Genomic DNA, 19,245 nt, shown 5'->3' with positions numbered 1-19,245 from the left:
GGATGCAGGGTTCCACAAGGTGGAGGGGTCCAGCTTTCAGGAAAGGACGCGGCTGGGGGACAGGGCTGTGCATGCAGAAAAACCCTGCTGACCACAGGAGCAGCCTTCACAGCGGCTTTCAGGCAAGCAGGCACCAACGGCGAGCGAGCCATCATTCCCAGGGCTGCCAGCCGGCACCCACGTGGTCACACGCCTAGAGCTGAAGAGTGAGGGGTCAGGGCTCAGGTGTCCTGCCCAGCCCAAGCCATGAGCCTCTTCCAGGCTCATGTGGCCCAGCAGTCCCTGAACAGCCTTGCTTCTCTGGGACCCCTCCACCCATGCTCATAAGTCATCCAGGGCCAGGGACTCTGGACCCCACTCCTCCAGGGGCTGTGGGTCCTCTTGCTCCATCTTAGGGGGCGCCCACAGCCCCAGAGACTACCTGCCGGCTCCCACTCCCACCCCTCAAACAAGCTCTGCACGTGGCCTGGAGTATGACACCCCTCTGCCCTTGGTCCCGCACTGTACTGTGAAGACCCCTCCAGGCCAGGGCTGCAAGGAGGCAGGGGCCAGCGGGAACGAGTGCTAAGGCGAGGGGGAATGGCCTGGGCAAAGGTGAGGCCGAGTGCCCACCTCGCTGGGGCCAGTGAAGGGCCTTCCATGCAGCTTCCCGGCCCCTCCCCCGCCAGTCTTCCCGGCCCCTCCTCCACCAGTGTTACCTGCCCCTCAGGCCTTTGGCCTCCCCATCAGTGATCCGCAGCCTGGCTCCATTCCTGGTTGTCACTCTAATTCACGCTAAAGAGTGAATGGCTGACACTCAAGGATTGCTGTGCTTGAAGAGGCAGGGCTTGCAATTTTTCTGGAACAATCCCTTTCTTCAGGAGGAGGGGTCTCTAAGGCAGGTGAGCCAGGTCCCCCTCCTTGTCCCCAAGTCTGAAATCCCATCATTCAACTTGGGTTCCTAAGGCCTCAGCGGCTTCTCAGACTGTAAGAGGCCGGGAGGGGAAGGAATCCTGTCCGAAGCAGGTGCGTCCGCTACCACTCATGCTGGAGAGGACGGGCTGCCTGTCTTCTGTGGCCAGGGACACAGGCTTGGGTCCCATCCTCAGACCTCTGAGAACTGCCTGCCAGGCCCCCATGCAGAACCCTTGATAGGCAAGCCTCAGTTTCTCCACAACCCACTCCTCTTTCTCCTCTCCTCAGCCTTGTAGCTGGAGGGCAGGGGGCTGGGGGAGGGGGGTCACCCTAATGCCCTGGACTGGGCCCCACAACTCCTCCAGGGGCTTGCTTCCTCCTCCTGATGGCCAAACTCCTTCCCACTTCAGCCCCCTCTGTGGGCACCGAGGCCCAGGAGCTTCAAAAGTCAGACCAAGGCTGTCCTTGGTCCCACGGGGCAGAGGTGAGCTCTGTGCGCGCCCCCTCTCCACACTCTCACGGGGACAGGGCATGAGATCTTTGCGCCCCCTCCCCATGATCTCCCTTTCCAGATTTTCAAAACGCCCAAGTGACGTGAAATGGTGTGTGTATTTATATCCGACGTAAACAATCTCCTTCACGAGATGTCCTCGTCTGGAATTAAAGCTGTTTATTCTATTCTTGCCCACGACTCTGCTCCTGGGCTGGTGGGGGACATGGAGCTGGCAGAGGACATGGGGCAGGGTGGCAGCCCTACGCATGCTCCAACTCTGTGTCCTGCGGATCAGCAGGGCTCCACAGGGAGGCAGTGGCAGTGGTTTTGGGGTTTTGTCATCCCTGCTGGGAGGCAGATTTAGGGGACTTGAACCCTGCCCGGCTCTGATGGGCAGGGGATGGAGGGGGCATAAGTGGCCGACTTGCCAGCAAGGTGTGGGCATAGCAGCTGGGTGGGGGTCATGGACCAGAACAAGGGGCTCCATCCCTGATCCCAACCCTGCCTACCCAGGGCAAGGACGTGGAGGCGGGTGAGGCAGCCAGACCACCCACAGCCTCTGAGTCCTATCATATCAGCAGAGACACGGCCTAGAGGGAGAGGGAGGGGATGGGTCAGCTGGTCCGACACACCAGGGAGAGGGAGCACTGGCCTTCTCGTGGGCCTACTAAGTGCCGCTGAGTGGCCCCTTCTCTGAACCTGGGAGGGTGAGATGACTACCTCCATTCCTACAGGAGAAACAGGCTTTGGGGGTGGCCAGGGAGGGGGCTCAAACCAGGGCCCCCAGGTGCCCAGTTCTTGGTCTCTGGTTTGGCCCAGCGGAGCTCCGGGTGGGGAGGCGCTGTCTGGGGGCCCATCACTCCCACAGTCTGGCACCCGCGGCGGCCGGAGGCGTCTGGAGGTAAATATTAGGGCCTGTTTAGATTAAGCTCCATTAATAGCAGGAAATGTCGCCTGGGTGCCTGCCCCAGCTTCCTGGAGGCCTGAAGGCATGGAGCGGGGTGGGGGTGCACTGTCTAAGCTGGACACCCCCCTGTGTGCCCTACTGGAGCTGGACACCCCCTATCTCCACCCCCTCCCCCACGCCCTGCTTGCCTCCTGGCTTAGCAGCTCCGACTCCAGCCTCCCTGCCTCTTCACACACAGCCCCTCCTCTCTCCTTCAGGGCCTCTGCAGCCCAGCGCTCTGTGTTCCCCACCCCATCACCTCCTGGGGTAAGTCTTCACGGAATGAGAGGGGACCCACCGGCCACATCTGCCCACCCTCCGGAGCTGGGCCCCCACCCGCAGGGGTCTGTGCACCCAATGCACAGAGGAGAAAACTGAGGCTCAGAGACATCGTGGGACCAACCCAACGTTCCCAGGCGCCACCTCAAAAAGGAGCTGGAATTCCCCTCCCAGCCCTGCCTGACTCCAGGGTCAAGGCCACCCCTTACTTCCTGACACCCCATCAGGAGTCACAGAAAGCTGTGGGCCAGGGAGAGGGGGCAGTCAAGCCAGCGTCTGCAGAAAGTCTCTGGCTGTGGAGGGGCAGGCCCAGGTGCAGGAGGGAGCGGAGGGCTGAGCAGGAAAGGCGGGAGGAGAGAGAGGGGCCCAGGGGAGGGGCTGTGGCTGGAGGGCCAGGACAGGCCTGGGGAAGTGGCTCCGCCCATGAGACCACACTCTCCTGCTCCCAGGCCTGTCCCCTGCCATTCCCTCCCCCGGACGGTCCCTCACCCCATCTCCTCCGATTACCTGCTCCGTGACTCCTGACCCTGCCCCACTGGCCCAGCAGCCTGTGCCCAGCCCCAGCCAGGGCCTCCCGCTTGTCAAGTCCCACCCCCTCCTCTGCCCCTACTCTTCCTGGGGCCGCCTCTTGAAGCTGATTCCTCCCCACCCCCACCCCACCCCCACCCCAGGACAGGCCACGAGGCCCAGCCTCGCCCTCCAGACTGGACCCTGCCCCACCTTCCCTCGGCCTCACCGAGCCCTCAAGGACTCAGCACGGATGACCCTTTTATCATCCCTCGGCTCGTTCTGGGCCTCCAGGTGTGTCTACCTAACTCTCCCCTGCAGCACCTCTCTGGAACTCAGCTGGAGCTGAGGCCAGGCCCCCTGCAGAGCCCTGGGGAGTCCTGTGCTCTCGTGGTGCTGCAGGGGTGCTCAGATCCTACACCCATGTGGCCAGCCCCAGGGAGAACAGTCAAGTGTTGGGTACAGGACGGGGTCACCCAGGAGGGCTCCAGTGAGGAAGAGATGCTCGATGTCCTTCCCTTCTGGGCCTCTCTTTGCCCACCTGGGCCAGAAGGGACCTCTTCCAGATGGCTCCCAGCTGGGCCTCTCCTGGAGGGTGTGGTGCTGGGAGCGCCAAGTGCCACGCAGACCCGGACAGGCTGGCAGGGCCAGGGGTGTTGTACCCCCATTTTACAGATGAGCTCAACTGCTGCAACCACACACCCTCCTGCCTAGTCCAGCTCGGCCCCTGATTCGCTGATTCCAGGTCACCTCTGAGCCTGGGCTTTGCCCCTGTAGGTGGGAGCCTAACACCAAACTGCAGGTGCCCCTCGCACCCACCCAAGGGAGGCAACGGAGGCCTGGCAGCTCGGGGGTCCCCCTGAGACCTCAGCCATGTCCCTGCCCCTCTCTGGGCCTCAGTTTCCCCATCTGCAATCCACAGCTTAGAACAAATGGTTCCCTAGCCCTGGTGTGCAAGGCACCCACCCAGTGCCTTTGGGCCCTGCCCACCTCCTCTGCTGCCCCGGCCCTCAGCACAGCCTCTGCCTATCATGCCTGCATGGGGACGCCCTCACAAGTTGACACCAAGGGCTGACATGGGAAAAGCTCTCTGTGTTTATAAACCAGCCCCAGGCTCTGTGTCTGTCCTCCTACAGCCCCCCAGCTTCCCGGGGCACCAGCGTGAGAAGGGAACTCGCCCAGCACCACACCACAACCCAGGGAGGCCTCGGGACACTCTGCTGAGATGGAATGGGGGTGGGGCATGAACCTGGGTGGGAGGAGTGGGCCAGGTGGGCTGTCACTTGTCCTGCACTGGAACATCGGGGACCCGGGTGCCTCCCTGGCGTGTCACAGCATCGAGGGGCCCCTGGGTGTCCAGCGTGCTGTCTGACCACCCAGTGAGAGCTGCCCTTCGGACAACCACTTGACCCCAAGGGCCAGTCAGGAAATGCCACGTCATCTATGTGCTCACTATTTCGATGACATTATAGCATCACTGGGTTTTGGGAATCCTCGGTGTTTTACATCACGGGAGTCCACAGGCATCTTCGGCCACCAAGGGTCCCCGGGGAAACAAGCACTGACCATCTGAACCTGGTGTGCCTGGGCGGGGCTCCCAGGGGACTGGGAGGGCTGGGGCCACCACTCTCCTGGTACCTGCCCCACTGTCCATGAGAGGCCCATCCCCTCCCAAATGCACCGCACATTTTACAAACTATTCTGCTTGGAAACTCGGCAAATGAGCTACCCGTGGGGGGAAGGGGGCAGCATGGGGGCCCAACACCCATCAGACTTCACATCCGGGCCAGCCTGGGGGCTGAAGGGCATCAGATCCCCTGTGTACTGCAGGCATCCAGGCAGTACCAGTGGCCTGGGGTCAGGGTCCTCCCCTCACCTCCACGGGTGCCCCTCTTAGTGGCCTGGTGGTGGGGCAGAGTTGAGGTCCAGGAGTCTGAATCCCCCACCTCAACCATCCTCTCCAGAACAAAGCCATGGAAGGGTTCCGGGGAGCTCCCAGAACCCTAACTCAGGAGATCACAGAGAGGCTGCCACAGCCCAGCCCAGAGCAGACCCTCCAGAATACAGCCCAGGTGACAGGATGGCCCAGCCGCCAGGCCCCTGAATCACACTAGCCCCTCAGCAAGTTACATGTCTTTCCTGAGCCTCAGTTTCCTCCTCTGTCAAAGGGAGACTGCGGACACCCTAGGCCTTAAGGCAAGGTTGCGAGAATTAAGTGAGCGCATATGGATCTGTGTGTAGGCACGTGTGTGCCTGCGTGTCTGTGTGTCCACATGCACGCAGGCATTCATGTGTACATGCAGGAATGTGTGTGTGTGTGTGTGTCTCAGTCCACTTTCTGTTGCTATAACCACATGTGCAGAACACCACAAACTGGCTAATTCCTAATGACTAGGAATTAATTGGCTCAACAAATTCTGGAGGCTGGGAAGTCCAAGATGGAGGGGCCCCATCTGGTGAAGGCGAGACACAGAGAGAGACAGACAGAGAGAGACAGCGAGAGAGGGCGTGCCAAACTTGTCCTTTCCTAAGGAACCCACTCCCAGGATGATGAACCATTCCCCGCTTTTACCTTTCGTTGCTTTGGAGGAAAAGGAACCATTCCTGAGATAACGCATTAATCCATTCCTGAGGATGGTGCCCCCACGACTCAAACACCTCCCAGTGGCCCCTCATCCCAACCCTGTCACACTGGTGATCAAGTTTCTGACACGTGAACCTAGGGGGACCCATGCAAACTGCAGCAGTGTGCACGTGTGAGTGTGTGTGTGCACGTGTGAGTGTGTGTGTGTACGTGTACCCATGTACAGTCATGCGTCACTTACTGACAAGATACATTCTGAGAAATGCATCATTAGACCATTTCCTCATTAGGGGAACATCACAGACTGTCCTTACACAAACCCAGATGGAACGGCCTCCAGCACCACTCGGCTGTACACTGTAGCCTTTGCTCCCAGGCTACAAACCTGTACCGCATGTTACTGTACTGAGTCCTGTGGGCAACTGTAACACAGTGGTACGTATGTGTGCATCTAAACAAATCTACACGTAGAAAAGGTAACGCACTGTGCCACAGTGTTACAATAGCTAGGACGTCATTGGGCAACAGCCATTTGTCAGCTATTTAGAATCTGATAGGACCACTGTCATATACGCAGCCAATCAGCCAGCCCTATTTTCTCTGGGCTTCCCCTGGAACTTGCACACACGTAGGGGTGGGCAGAGCTAAGGGGGCACATTCTGGGCCCCAGCCCAGCCTGGGCGAGCCCCTCCAGCTGGCCCCAGCCCCTCCGCTGATCCGCTGGGAATGCCAGCAGGGTGGAAGTACCTGTGGCATGTGACCACCAGGTGGCGCTGCTGGCCTGGGAGAGGCTGCAGAGGCACCAGGCCCCTCTGACCTTCCTCTGCCACCTGTCTCTCAAGGAGTCGTCCCCAAAGCTGGGCAATCCGGGAAGAATGCTCGGAGGATCTGTGATTTCCTGACCGGCCTGGGAGAGGTTCTCGGACCGGACCTTGTTCCAGACTGTCCCTCCCTCTAGGTCTCTTTCCCCACCCAGGGGAGGGCTTGTGCTCAGGGGTCACAGCCTCGAGAAAGTGTCTGCACTCCTTACCTGAGTGGCCTTGCAGGTTCCTTTGCCTTCCCGACTTGGGGACAAGTGAGAGCATCTTCACTGTGTGCCTGCCCCAGGCCAGCCTTGCAGATGGAGTGCAGATGGAGTCGGGTAAAAATGCCCTCCAAAGTGCCCTCCACCCTCCACGCACAGGCAGGCTAGCTCCTCCCTCCTCTGTATACCCGGACAGGAGGGGTTCTTATAATGCCCTCCTCCCAAGCAGAAGGAGGTTGAGGCGCAGCGAAGTGAGCCCTCACTCTGCCCGGGGTACACAGCTGGGGGCAGAGCCCACTCCTCACCTTCGCCTTCTCTCCAGGTCCCGAGGCACTGTGCTGCCTTGCAGAGCGAAGCTGTTTTCCCTGTTGTAGAGATGGGTGGGGAGCATGCAGGGAGACAGAAAATGCCCTGTCTGGAGTCACCCCAGCGAAGAGCAGTGGGGCTGGGGCTGGGCAGCTGTGTAGGGGTCAGGGGGCCGCTGGGGAGCTGCCTCTCCTTCTGGATGACAGGCTGCACTTGCAGGGATGTGGGGGGAGCCAAGAGCCCCCATGGCCATCCACGGTCCCCAGGTTAAAAACCTCATTCACCACCTGTGAGCCCAGAGAGGTCAGAGCCCCCCACCCCAAGTCACACAGCCTGGCAGCCGAGCCCGCTGTGTGGGCAGGAGCGAGAAACCAGCCTGAGGGCTCAGATGTCCTGACAGGCAGTCCTGAGCATTGTCAACCAGATCACTGGCACCTGCCCCAAAGCCTGTGGCGAGGGAGAGAGTGCTTGAGTGTGTGTCACTCGGCGGTCTCTGGCCCCTTGGGTCAGGCAGAGGGGACAGGCCCCACCTGTAGGGACAGAGGGAGACAGTGACAGTGTCCAGTAGATCCTGGCCCGACAGCTGGGCCATGCCCCTGCCTGTGTTTCCATCTGCCCACTGCGGTTCAGCTGAGGGTAGCCTGGCCTGGCAGGTGGACACAAGGCCCAGGCCCCAGATTCCTGCAGAGGTCAGTGGGAGCTCCTGTCAGGGGGCCCCAGGGAGCAGGAAGTGTAGCCGCTGGGCCCTGAGACCCTCTGGGGAGCCAGGGCAGGGCCGGGCCAGGGGTCTTTCCAGCCCACTCCCGCTCCCGGGCTCCGAGTTGCCTGCCAGCTGTCTCACTTCCTTCCTGTCCACTGGCCCTCAGGCCACCTGCTGTCACCTTCTCCAGCACTCGCTCTGCCTCACCCATAGGGCTTTGCTGGACTGGGGGAGGCCGGAAAGATGGAAACAACTCCGGAACCCCAGAACCTTGATTCTTTTTGTTTGTTTTTAGTTTTGAGGCAGAGTCTTGCTCTGTCGCCCAGCCTGGAGTGCAGTGGTGCAATCACAGCTCACTGCAGCCTCGACCTCCTGGGCTCAAGCAACAGCCACCCTCACCCCAATGCCCATAGTAGCTGGGACTACAGGCACATGGAACCATGGTCAGATCTTTTTTTTTTTTTTTTTTTACTTTTAGTAGAGATGGGGTCTCAACATGTTGCCCAAGCTGGTCTCCAATTCCTGAGCTCAAGGGATCCTCCTGCCTCAGCCTCCTAAAGTGCTATAATTATAGGTATGAGCCACTGTGCCTGGCTGATTCTTTAAACCAGGATTTGAAATCCTTTCTTCATATCTTGTCCCTGCAATAGCTAATAGTTCTAAAACCTTCTATCTATTCACTTCCCTCTTCCCCTGTGGCATGACCCCCACAAGTCTGTCACAGAGGAAGCCTCAGGCCACAGTGCTTACCAACGACCCCTCTAAGGGGACAAGTTGGGGGCCAGCCTGAGGGAAGGCGCTCCCACTGTGTCTGTGTGGGAGCCCTTGGGAGACGATGCTGGCCCAGCAGGGTGGGTGCTGGGCCTGCGGGGGAAGGTGGAGATGCCACACCTGAGAGCCAGCCCAGGGGTCCGTGGGGCCACAGGTGCAGGGGAAGGTGGACAGGCCGGGTGGTCAGATACACTGCCCACCCCTAGAGCCCACCTGAGCCCATGCTAGGTACATAGTGGGGCTGTGTCTGTGGGGCTGGGACCAAATCCCAGGTCCAGCCCTTGACTGTTGTGTGACCTTGGAGCAGGTGAGTTCACCTCTGTAAGCCTGTTTGCTCCTTAGTAAAGCAGCCATACTCATGCTAACTTCTTGGGTGGTTGAGATGAAATTGTGGGAAAGGGACAAGGCATTCAGCTTAGCACCATACACAGCCCATCTATCATTCAGCAAACATTTACTGAGCACCTACTATAAGCCTTGGCATGGAATCAGGATGAATGAGGGACAATCCCTGCCCTCAAGGAGCCCGCAGCTCCAATCCCTGGCAGTGAGGGCCTGTCAGAAATGTAAGCTGGGCTCAACTGCCTGCTGGAGAGGTGGGGAAGGCTTTCCAGAGGAAGTGACATTTAGCTGGGTTTTGAAGAATGAGTAGGAGTTTGCATCTGGAAGGGCATCTGCTGCAGCAGGAACTGTGGGAGCAGAAGTGGAGATACAGCCGTGTCATGGAAGCACAGGGGTCACAGGGCCTGGCCGGCTGGCAGAGGAACCTCAGGAAGGTCACCTTCCCTCTCTGGGCCGCAGTTTCCCTGTCTCTAAATGAGGATAAACGTGCCCGCCTCCCAAATGGGATAGTGGCTGTGGTAAGCGCGGGGTGAATGCTAATGTTCCCTATTTAATTTTCCATGTTCTGTTTTGAGGCCAGTCAGGGTTATTTCTGTCCACGCTCAACTATTTCCAGGCCCAGAGTCCTCCTTTCCCACAGAGGACAGCGCTGGGCCTGCCCCAGCCCACTGTCTACTCCCAGGCCGTGGTGGGAGGCCGGGGGCGGGGGCACCTGGAGAAGCAATGCAGACTCAGGGTGGATGAGAGGCAGGGTAGACCCCCAGCCACCCCAGGAAGCCCAGGGCTCCAAGGGTCCCATTTGGGATGCCCAAGGCCGAGCAGCCCAGTTCCAAGCCCCTTTTCCAGGTGAGGTGGGACAGAGGCTCCCATGTAGTCAGGGAAAGAGAACAGAAGCATTCACCACACCCCCAGAGACTGCCCCGCTGCTGCCCGGCCTGCCCAGGTGAGGAATCTCCCCATCCCCACAGCCACAGTCCTGGTGTGCCCCACCCAGGCTCCTCCCTGGTCTCTCAGCTTCCCAGTTCCCACCATCACCCCCATTCCGGCCCAAGGGGCTGACCCAGGGGTGTGACATCTGGGAAGACAATGGGTGGGGTTAGGGCGCTGCCTGATCTCCTGCAAAACAAGCTGCCTTCCTGGTAGCCCTGGGCAGCTGGCCCAGGGATGGCCCATGGGGGCCCCACCCTCTAGCCAGGTTCCCTGCTGCTGGCCAAGAAGCTGGGGTGCCCTGGGCTGCCTCCCTCTCCCTTCTGCAAAGCCCAATCCTCACAACCTCTCTCCCATCCTGAGAGCCTGCCGGGGGTCCTTCCTGGCCATCCCTGGGCTCAGCCTCCTTGTGGTGGGGCACAGGATTGGGTGGCAGGAAAGAACAGGGGTGGCTGGGGCTGGGGCACAAGGGGGGCAGGGAAGAGACACAGAGTGGAAGGTGGGGAGGGAGAGGCACAGCTGGAGACGACAGTGTGTGGAGGCTCCGGGCAAACACATCTCATCTCCAGCCCGTTCTGAGCAATCCATCAGTGTGGCTGCCCCGGAACGTGCGGGGGCACCAAGGCGGAGTTGCAGAGGCTGTTACTGATATTCGTCGTGGGGTGAGTCAGGGTGGGGGACGCATATCCCCACTCAGAACTCTGCATAGTAGATCCCATGCGTCTTGACACCTTCGTCTGCTAACATCTAGAAACCTTAGCATTTGAGAATCTTCAGATCTAAGGGTTCCAAGAGCTTAGAATTGTAGGATTTGTGAATTCTAGAAACACAGGCAAGAAGATCAACTGCAGGGTGTCTCCTCTGCTCATGCAGCCTGGAGGGACCTCTCGGTGATCCCTGGCCAACCCCTCCCCAGCACTCAGCCCAAGAACCAGCCTCAACCACCTCCCTTCCCAGCTTAGCCTCACCTGCTGCCCAACCTGCAATACCTCCTCCCATCTCCCACCCTCAGACAGCCCATCCCTCCTGCAAGGTCCAGTCCGAAGCCGCCACCTCCCCCAGGAGGCCCACCCGTCCTCCTCAGCCCCGCCTGACTCTCAGGATCGGGCTCACCCTGGGGAGCCGAAGCCACCAAGTCATGGTCCCAGTCCCAAGGGGAGGGCAGGCCTGGAGCAGGGAGAGGTGTGGGCGAGAACACAGCCTCGGTCCCACAAAGAGGAGTTCAAACCCCCACTCCAGCCCAAATGGCCTGGGCAGTGCCCTCACCCGTCCACTTCAGCGGCCTCACCCAACTACTCACGATGGCTGCAGATGGAAACCGCCCACGCATCTCTCAGCAGCTGAAAGGATGACTCGACAGTGGACGATTACTCGGGTGTAAAAACGAGCAAAGCACTGGCACATGCGACAATGTGAGGGACCTGCAAGGCATCGTGCTAAGTGAAAGAAGCCAGACACGGAAGGCCATGTGGTGCACACACCTCCAGAGACGGCCAGAACAGGCAAAGCCAGAGACAGAACACAGACGTGCTGGCCAGGGCTGGCTTCCTCGGAGGCTCCCAAGGAGAATCTGTTTCCCTGCCTTTTCCAGCCCCTGGGGACCCCCCTGGACTCCATGGCTATGGGGGCGGGTGCCAAGGCCCTGGAGCAGGGCACGACCACCAGGACCCACTGGGAGTTGGCATCTGACTCCCTTCCACCGCCGTGGGTGCCCCCACTGAGGAAGGGCAGACTCTCAGCAACTCTGCCGAGTGGCCTGGCCCATCAGCCATGTGCCCCCTCAGCCTTCCTGCAGCCATTTAGAGACAGCAGTAAACGCTCCTCCATCCCAGTGTGTGGGCCCAAAGCTGAGAGCCCAGCCCAGGTCTCCCAGCTCACAGCCCTGCCCAGGGCCACCCTCTTGCTAGACGTCACATCAATGAGCATCTACTCCGTGCAAGGAAGAGGCCGGTGATGGGGTCCAGGTGAGGGGACAGCCAAGCCCACCAGGCAGTGGCCTTCCCTCACCTGCCCATTCTGGGCTAGGTCAGCTCTACCTGGAGCCCGAGCCCAGGCCCCTCCAGTGCCCTCTGCTGGCTGCAGCAGACTGACCACCCCGGAGACCCTCCTGCCCCTGCCCCGCAACCCTCCATGCCACCCTGCCTCCAACCTCTGTCTTCCGCCCCCACTGCCCCTTCATGGCCCTGCAGGCCGCCCATGCTCTATAAATCCAGCCCACCTGGGCACCCCGTGAGACCTCGGACCCATCACATCCTGCTCCCTCCTCTTCCCCCACCCCCCATCTGACTGGCACTCCTTTAGGGCACCTCCATCGATGGCATCCTCTCTGAGTCCCAGGGCCTGGCACTCAGCAGGCCCTGGGGACATCAACCAGGGGCCCTTGAAGCTGTGTCCCTGGACACAGTCTCCCTGCCCCAAGCCCTGGCACCCTCGGCCCAGGCTTGGCAAAAGCTCCTTGTCCTCCAAGGACTCGGCTGCACCAGCCACTCAAATAAATTGATGTTCCCATCTCCGCTGACTCATGGATGAGAACATCAGGGCTCCTGCCAATGGCCACACACACTCCCAGCCCCACCAGAGAATAGCCCTGCATCCTGCGAGGACAATGTCATGAGCCTAAGAAGCCACCAGCTTCCCCTACTCCATCAGCACCAAGCTCCAGCCTGCTTGAGCTGTGCCAAGGGGCCCCCCGCCTTGGCACTGTTCCTAATAGAGCCTAGGATCTTGTTTGAACCCTACAAGGAGGCAGGGACCCCAGGCGTCATCTTACAAAAGAGGAAACTGAGGCTTGGGGAGGGGAGGAGCTTGTGGGTCCAAGTTCCCTGCCGCCTATAACACTGTAGGAGTCAGAACCTGGCCAATGCCTGGAGGGGGCTTCCTTGGCCAGGGCTGAGCCTCAGGCTGCCCCCATCCCCTCTCTCCCCCACTCCCATTGCATATGGAAGCCAGAAAATCAATCCTAAGACCCCCAGCCAAATGAACGGACCCTCGTCTTGGCCAAGGACATTCCAAAGTTAACCTGAAAAACGAGTTCAGGCATCTCCCATCGATTCTCTCTGCAGCCTGCAGCCTGCTGCCTGGAGGCATCATCTGCACGAAGAAACCTTGGTCTGCACAACCCATTATCTCAACCCAGACATTCCTATCTACTGACAATAACTCTTTCAACCAACTGCCAATCAGAAAATCTTCGAATCCACCTATGACCTGGAAGCATCCCCACTTCCGGTGGTTCTGCCTTCCTAGGCGTAACCAATGTACAGCTTATGTGTATTGATTGATGCCTTGTGTCCCCCTAAAATGTATGAAACCTAGCTGTGGCCCCGACCACCTTGAACACATGGTCTCAGGGTCTCCTGGGGCTGTCATGAGCCCCCGGCCATTCATCTTTGGCTCAGAATAAATGTCTCAAATGCTTTACAGAGTTTGACTTTTTGTTGATATCTACCTTCAGGGAGGCCTCACCGCAGACTCACTGGGCCGTGGGGGCCTCAAGGACCAACATGACCCCTCCTCTTGGAACAGACAGCAGAGGGAATCCCCCCAAACCCTGTGGCCCAAATGGGTCATTTCACAGAATGGGAGACGGAGGCCCACACGGGGAATGGAGGACAGCGAGGTGGAGCAAGGCCCTTCCCAGCCCTGGACGGCCCCTTGACACTTTGTTCCCCCTTGCTGACAGGCCTGTGACTGGGTGGGCCTGGGTCTGCAGCCCTATGGGGCCTGGAGGGACAGCTGTGTGAGCAAAAGTTGCCTTGTGGGCCAAGGCACAGAGGTGTCAGGGCCCAGCCGCGTTTAGCAGGAAGGTCTGTGAGTGGAATGTGGGAGTGCAGCAGGGTGCGGGGCAGCCAGCCTGCAGCTCAGATGCTGCTCTGGGGCCTCAGCTGTGACCACGCTCAGCCTCTGTGTCCTCCCTTGTAAAGTGGGAGGAATCGCCTTCCACACAGGACTCAGGGCTGGATGAGGGCTGGGCAGCCACCACCACCTGCCCTGGGGCAGCAGGAGCTGCAAAGCCAGGCTCAAGGCCTGGGGGAAGGAACCTGGCACTGGGTGCCCAGAGTCCAGATGAGATGGGTATGGGGGGAAGGAACCCAGCACTGGGCACCCAGGGCCCACACGAGATGGGTGTGGGGGGAAGGAACCCGGTGCCGGGCACCCAGGGCCCACACGAGATGGGTGTTGGAGGAAGGAACCCGGCGCTGGGTGCCCAGGGCCCACACGAGATGGGTGTCAGAGGAAAGCGGCCCCACCCAGGCCATCCCAGCCAGGGCTCAGGGACTTTGCCCACATGTTACCCTCTGGATTTTTTGGAACATTCTGCTGAATAAAAACTGGATTTAAAAAAGAGGCCAGGCACGGTGGCTCATGCTTGTAATCCTAGCACTTTGGGAGGCCAAGGTGGGCAGATCACTTGAGGTTAGGAGTTCAAGACCAGCCTGACCAACACGGTGAAATGCTGTCTCTACTAAAAATACAAAAATTAGCCAGGTGTGGTGGTGCATGCCTGTAATTCCAGCTACTTGGGAGGCTGAAACAGGAGAATCACTTGAAACTGGGAGGCGGAGGTTGCAGTGAGCCAAGATCGCGCCACTGCACTCCAGCCTGGGCAACAGAGAGAGACTCCATCTCAAAAAAAAAAAAATGAAAAATAAAAAAGATATATTCTATGAAACTCTATTTGGGGTGTGCTCTCATTTTTAACAAGTATTTAAGAAGTATGCTGGTGCAAGGTGTCTCTAAACGCTTCACAGTGTTATCTTTAGCAAACATTTCATCTGATGGTCTTTTGAATGAGGAGCTCCTGCAGAGGAGGCAGAACAGAAGAGAGAGGGCAGGCAGGGGCGTCTCCCTTCTAATCAAGGTATGACTAAGGGCACAACTTTATTTCCAAACAGTGGACAAACCGGGAGAGGGAGAGTCTGGCGAGATGAAACGATGCTATTAGTGCAGCTGACATGTCAATCACGGGGCTGGCACCATTCACAGCTCTGAGGCTGCTGGATCTTTCCTGCCTCTCACCTCTGCTCTGCTCAGGCAAGCCTAGCCGGGCAGGCACTGGAGTGGGGGGCTGTTTTCCAGTTCATAGAGGAAGTCACAAGGCCCTACGACACTCAGGGCCTCAGGAAAGCCAGCCAAGGACCAGAACAGACAGCGCCTACTCTTGGGTTAAGCATCACCCTCTGTTTGAAAAATAGAATTGAGGCCAGGAGTGGCTCACACCTGTAACCCCAGCACTTTGGGAGGCCAAGGCGGGCAGATCACTTGAGATCAGGAGTTCAAGATCAGCCTGGCCAACATAGTGAAACCCTGTCTCTACTAAAAATACAAAAATTAGCCGGGCATGGTGGTGGGCACCATAATCCCAGCTATTCGGGAGGCTGAGGCTGGAGAATTGCTTGAACCCAGGAGGCAGAGGTTGCAGTGGGCCGAGATTGCACCACTGCACTCCAGCCTGGGCGACAGAGCAAAACCCTGTCTCAATAAATAAATAAATAAAAATTTTTAAAAAATAATAAAAAAAAAAAACAGGCTGGGCACGGTGGCTCATGCCTGTAATTCTAGCACTTTGGGAGGCCGAGGTGGGCGGATCACTCAAGGTCAGGAGTTCAAAACCAGCCTGGCCAACATGGTGAAACCCTGTCTCTACTAAAAATACAAAAAATTAGCGGGCGTGGTGGCACCCACCTGTAGTCCCAGCTACTCAGGAGACTGAGGCAGGAGAATCACTTGAACCTGGGAGGTGGAGGTTGCAGTGAGCTGAGATCATGCCACCGCACTCCAGCCTGGGTGACAGAGCAAGACTCCATCTCAAATAATAATAATAATAATGATAATAATAAAACAGAAGTGGGTAGGGCACGGTAGTTGACACATATAATCCCAGTACTTTGGGAGGCTGAGGCAGGCAGAGGGCTTGAGCCCAGGAGTTCAAGATTAGCCTGAGAAACACAGTGAGACCCCATCTCTATAAAAACAAGTAAATAAATTAGCCAGGCATAGTGGTGCCAACCCATAGACCCAGCTACTCAGGGGGCTGAGGCAGGACGATTGCTTGAGCCTAGGAGCTCAAGACCAACCTGGGCAACATAGGAGACTTTGTCTCTATAAATAATTTTTAAAAATTAGCCATGCCTAGTGGCACACACCTGTAGTACCAGCTACTTGGGAAGCTGAGGCGGGACGATTGCTTGAGCCCAGGATGTCGAGGCAGCAGTGAGCTGTGATCGTGCCACCGCACTCCAGCCTGGGCAACAGAGCAAGATCCTGTCTCTAAAAAGAAAAAAAAAGAAGAAGTATTCGTAGGAGGATCACAGAAGACCCCCAACACCCTGGTGATGTCACCCTGAAGTCCAAGAGAACCGAGGCTGGAGTCTTGAGGGGAAGGACCTGGCCTGGACTGGGCTGCAAGCCTCAGCGGTGGAGCCAGGTCTAAGACACTGCTCTCCATCATGCTGGGCTTCCCCTGCGGCGCTGCACCGCGTGGGCTGGGCACCCTCTCTGGGATCAGCTTGCTCCATGCAGGATGACAGGGTGGGCCTCAGGGACCTGTAGGGGACTCACCACCCACAGCAGGGACCCAGGTCCTTCCCCATCTGGCTGGGGTCAGCCTGGGAGGGGCAGGGGTCCGCCTGCCTGATGCATTGCCGCCTGCTCACTACCCCCAAGCAACACTCCGGTCACTTCTTACTTCCGTACCAGGTCTTCGCACTTGCTGTTCCCTCTGTTTCCCATGCCTTTCCTCAGGAGAGCTGCTATGCCTCCTTCAACACACAGCTGGGCTGCTGCATGGTCTGGGAAGCTGCCTCTGAGCAGAGGCAGCCTCTGTGCCCCAAGCCCCGTGGGCCCTCGTCCTCACCTCCATTCAGCTGTGGCCCTGCTGGATGGTCACCATCCAAGTTGATACTCTCTTTCCCAGGGCCCTGTGAGCCCCATCAGTGCAGAGACTCCATTTGCTCTCTCCAGACTCCCTGCGGCACCTGGTCCAGGGTTCCCCACGGAGGAGCTACTCCATGAAGGCTCAGCGACCAAATGTGGAAGTCCCAAACATGGGCTCCAGGGAGGAGGAGAGACAGGCAGGGGCATGCAGTCAGATAGGGACAGTGAGGACACCATTCACAGGCTGATCTGTGTCACCCACATAGGAACCCTGGGGAGATGCCATTCTCTCCTTCCCAAGCTATAGGAAGGGGAAACTGAGGCTCAGAGACATAAGAAACCTGCTGCGTTTCAGGAATCTAACCCACCAAGGACCCCAGGATGCCTCACACCCTCCCCAACCCCACTTCCCAGCACCAAGTTGAAGACAAACTGGACTCACACCCTGGCCAAGGAGCACCACCACCCGCCGCTGCCCACGTGCAGCTCCGGTCTTCCTGCCTGGAAGCGGGCATGAGTGTGCGTGTGCACATGTCCACACAGGCATCTGCTGCACACCCACCGGCTTCCTGATCCCCTGAACAATCTGTCAGCTGTGACTGCCCGTGTCCTGGCCCAGGTACGTGCAGAAGGGTGGGATGAGGGAGGGAGCCTGGAGGATCTGCCGGGGAGGCTGGGTCCGGGTCAGGGACACAACCAAGATGGCTGATGGGGTGGAGACGGCTCAGGCTTTGAGCAAGGACTTGGCATGTAATCCTGTGTCCAGATCCTTATCAACAGGAGGCTTAAAACATGGGCGAAAGGATGGCACTCAAGAATGACTGACCTGCCCCTCCAGGGCCCAGGTAGGGCGCCCCTGTGGGGTCAAAGCTCTGGCTTCTGGTCCAGCAAGATCCAGCGGAAGATGGTTACTAAGAGGCCTAACTTCAGAGAGCACCCTGAGCTCCCTTACCTCCTGAGCCCTGGCCCTGGTCACTCCTGATACACGTCGAGCCCTGACCTCAATCACAGTCTGAGCCCTGGCCCTACCCACAGTCTCAACCAGGGGCCTTTATCGGGCAGTACGAGCACTCAAGCAGTCCTTGAGTTGGGGTTGCAGCTCCATGACCTCCTGGCCCCAGCTCCAGCCCCTGGGGATGTCAGAGCTGCGTCCCCTGCCTGCCAGCTGCCCCGTCTCTGGACCCCGAGCCTGCAGGTCAGTGGGAGTCCTCAGGGCTGGCCCCCGCACTCTGCACGGAGCTGGGTGCCAGGTGCTGGGTGGAGAGCTGTATCACATCCGCTCCCCCGGGCACCCAGCAGGAGGCGGGAACAAGGGACTGGAGCTGAGGGTGGCGATTTCTCTCCAGAATATTTTCCGTGCTCCTACCGTTTGCCAGGATCTGAAAGACTCACAGGCCCATGGGTTCCCCTCTCTCCCAGGCCGCAGTCCGCAGAGGAGGTGCCGGCTGTGTGGAGTGCTGGACATTCGAGCAGTCTCGGGTGGCCGGAGGTGTCAGTCAGGCAGAGTGGACAAGAGCCATGCAGACAGAAGTGGGGGGGCCACTGGGAGACCCCAACAGTCCACGGGAGGCTGGGGCATCCCGGTGGCAACAGGAGGGTGCGGAGGACCCAAGACCTGGAGGTCAGAGAGGGGATGTCAGGGGGCTCTGGGTGAGCAGTGGGGCTGGGACAGAGAGGGACGAGGGGCTGTGCGTTTGCCGGGGGCTTGGCCTCTGGTTGTGAAGCCTGGGGTCGGGTGGGGCTGGGGGTAAGGGCCTGAGCTGAGCCCCAGGGCTCTGGCTAGGAGGCTAGGAAAGCGGTGGAGGTAGAAGACCAGCAGGAGATGTGTGCCTGTGCACACGGGTGTGTGCGCGCGCACACACACACACACACACACACACACTGTGTTTGCACCACTGGCTCCTGGGCAGACGCTTTTCCCCACTACCACCGTAACTTCCCTTCCCCTCCACCCTGCCAGGACATCTTTTCCCAGACTTTCCACCCCCAGGCCCTTGCCCCACTTTCTCCCCATCTAAATCTTCCCAAACTGCCAGCCCGCCTCCTCCAGGAAGTCCTTCCTGTCTACTCCTGCCCCCGGGCTCCCCATTTTGGCAGAGGCCGGCATGCAGTGACAGTCCCTCCCCTCCTCAGCATCCATCCAGCACCCACCGCAGCCAGACCTGTCCTCGATCCTGAGGGCCGGGGCACATGACATGCAGACATTCAAGGGACAGGTGGCATCCTACTGCACATGCATTTCCTCATCTAGCCCTCACACTCTGAGGGTGGGCACTGAAACAGTCCTGTTATGCAATGAGGAAACTGAGGCAGGAGGCTAAGACACTTACCCTCAGTCACAGAAGGAACTTTTGTGTCTGAAAAAGACTAAAGTCCCCCTACCCCCGCCCCGCCAGGTCTCTGTAAAACATCTCTGGGAAAGGGTTTGGCTGCCTCTGCCGTGGGATTGGGGCTGTTCATGGCCTGCCTGCGGTCTCACCCCCCCACCCGTGTCCTCTGTGGGTCCCTGCACACAACCCCAGGCTTTCCTCCAGCCCCTCCTCTCACCCTCCCTTCCAGCTCCCCTCTGCTGCTTCCTCCTCCTCTTCCCTCCCAC

This window comes from Nomascus leucogenys, chromosome 16 (genome assembly GCF_006542625.1).
Source record: "Nomascus leucogenys isolate Asia chromosome 16, Asia_NLE_v1, whole genome shotgun sequence".
Lineage (NCBI taxonomy): Eukaryota > Metazoa > Chordata > Mammalia > Primates > Hylobatidae > Nomascus > Nomascus leucogenys.
This window is presented reverse-complemented; position numbering follows the sequence as displayed.